The sequence below is a fragment of the Palaemon carinicauda genome, chromosome 2, assembly GCF_036898095.1.
Source record: "Palaemon carinicauda isolate YSFRI2023 chromosome 2, ASM3689809v2, whole genome shotgun sequence".
Taxonomy (NCBI): Eukaryota; Metazoa; Arthropoda; class Malacostraca; order Decapoda; family Palaemonidae; genus Palaemon; species Palaemon carinicauda.
In genome coordinates, this window is record NC_090726.1 from 59,829,924 (window position 1) to 59,832,423 (window position 2,500).

At 35.8% G+C, this 2,500-nt stretch overlaps 1 protein-coding gene across 1 annotated transcript in view; it reads left to right on the forward strand.

Moving 5' to 3' along the window:
• The window catches only part of LOC137616915 (ionotropic receptor 21a-like), a 21,673-nt gene that overhangs the window by 9,841 nt on the left and 9,332 nt on the right, over positions 1-2,500 (forward strand). The gene's annotated exons all lie outside the window — the stretch shown is intronic.

Below are 2,500 nucleotides of genomic sequence, written 5' to 3' on the forward strand. Positions count from 1 at the left end.
GGCTGAGCTTTAAGTTCTTCACTAATGCAAAATACATTCCATTTCTGAGCTGGCTAAGCTATAAGTTCTTCAGTAATGCAAAATACATTCCATTTCTGAGTAGGCTAATCTGACTGTTTTTCAGTAATGCAAAATATATTCCGTTTCTGAGCTGGCTAAGCTATCAGTTCTTCCGTAATGCAAAATACATTCTATTTCTGAGCTGGCTAAGCTAACTATTTTTCAGTAATGTAAAATACATTCCATTTCAGAGCTGGCTAAGCTATCAGTTTTTCAGTAATGCAAAATATATTCCATTTTTGACCTGGCTAAGCTGACAGTTTTTCAGTAATGCAAAATGCATTCCATTTCTGAGCTGACTAAGCTATCAGTTCTTCAGGAATACAAATATATTCCATTTTTGAGTTGGCTAAGCTGTCAGTTCGTCAGTAATAAAAAATACAATATCCTATTTAATTTTTGAGCTAGCTAAGCTGACAGTTTTTCAGTAATGCAAAATACATTTCATTTCTGAACTGGCTAAGCAGACAGTTCTTCGGTAATGCAAAATACATTCCATTTCTGAACTGGCTAAGCAGAGAGTTCTTCAGTAATGCAAAATACATTCCATTTCTGAGCTGGCTAAGCAGACAGTTCTTCGGTAATGCAAAATACATTCCATTTCTGAGCTGGCTAAGCTAACAGCTCTTCAGTAATGCAAAATACATTTCATTTTGGAGTTGGCTAAGCTAACAGATCTTCATTAAGGCAAAATACATTCCATTTCTGAGCTGGCTAAGCTAACAGATCTTCAGTAATGCAAAATACATTCCATTTCTTAGTTGGCTAAGCTGACAGTTTCAGTAATGCAAAATATATTCCATTTTTGAGCTGGCTAAGCTAACAGATCTTCAATAATGCAAAATACATTCCATTTCTGAGCTGGCTAAGCTAACAGCTCTTCAGTAATGCAAAATACATTTCATTTCGGAGTTGGCTAAGCTAACAGATCTTCAATAATGCAAAATACATTCCATTTCCGAGCTGGCTAAGATAACAGATCTTCACTAATGCAAAATACATTCCATTTCCGAGTTGGCTAAGCTAACAGTTTTTCAGTAATGAAAAATACATTCCATTTCTGAGCTGGCTAAGATAACAGATCTTCAGTAATGCAAAATACATTCCATTTCCAAGCTGGCTAAGCTGACAGTTTTTCAGTAATGTAAAATACATTCCATTTCGGAGCTGGCTAAGATAACAGATCTTCACTAATGCAAAATACATTCCATTTCCGAGTTGGCTAAGCTAACAGTTTTTCAGTAATGAAAAATACATTCCATTTCTGAGCTGGCTAAGCTAACAGATCTTCAGTAATGCAAAATACATTCCATTTCCAAGCTGGCTAAGCTGACAGTTTTTCAGTAATGCAAAATACATTCCATTTTTGAGCTAGCTAAGCTAACAGATCTTCAGTAATGCACAATACATTCCCTTTCAGAGTTGGCTAAGCTAACAGATCTTCAGTAATGCAAAATACATTCCATTCTGTCTGGCTAAGCTAACAGATCTTCAGTAATGCAAAATACATTCTATTTCCGAGCTGGCTAAGCTGACAGTTTTTCAGTAATGCAAAATACATTCTATTTCTGAGCTGGCTAAGCTAACAGATCTTCAGTAATGCAAAATACATTCCATTTCTGAGTTGGCTAAGTTAACAGTTTTTCAGTAATGCAGAATATTTTCCTTTTCTGAGCTGGCTAAGCTAACAGATCTTCAGTAATGCAAAATAAATTCCATTTCTGAGCTGGCTAAGCTAACAGATCTTCAGTAATGCAAAATACATTCCATTTCCGAGCTGGTTAAGCTGACAGTTTTTCAGTAATGCAAAATATATTCCATTTCCGAGCTTGCTAAGCTAACAGATCTTCAGTAATGCAAAATACATTCCATTTCTGAGTTGGCTAAGTTGACAGTTTTTCAGTAATGCAAAATATTTTCCATTTCTGGGCTGGCTAAGCTAACAGATCTTCAGTAATGCAAAATACATTCCATTTCTGAGTTGGCTAAGTTGACAGTTTTTCAGTAATGCAAAATATTTTCCATTTCTGGGCTGGCTAAGCTAACAGATCTTCAATAATGCAAAATACATTCCATTTCGGAGCTGGCTAAGCTATCAGTTTTTCAGTAATGCAAAATACATTCCATTTCTGAGCTGGCTAAGCTAACAGATCTTCAGTAATGCATAATACATTCCATTTTTGAGCTGGCTAAGCTAACAGACCTTCAGTAATGCAAAATACATTCCATTTCTGAGCTGGCTAAGCTAACAGATCTTCAGTAATGCAAAATACCTTCCATTTCTGAGCTGGCTAAGCTAACAGATTTTCAGTAATGTAAAATACATTCCATTTCCGAGCTGGCTAAGCTGACAGTTTTTCTGTAATGCAAAATATATTCCACTTCAAATCTGGCTAAGCTGACAGTTCTTCTTTTATAGGTAGTAGTTTGGCCAGGGCAC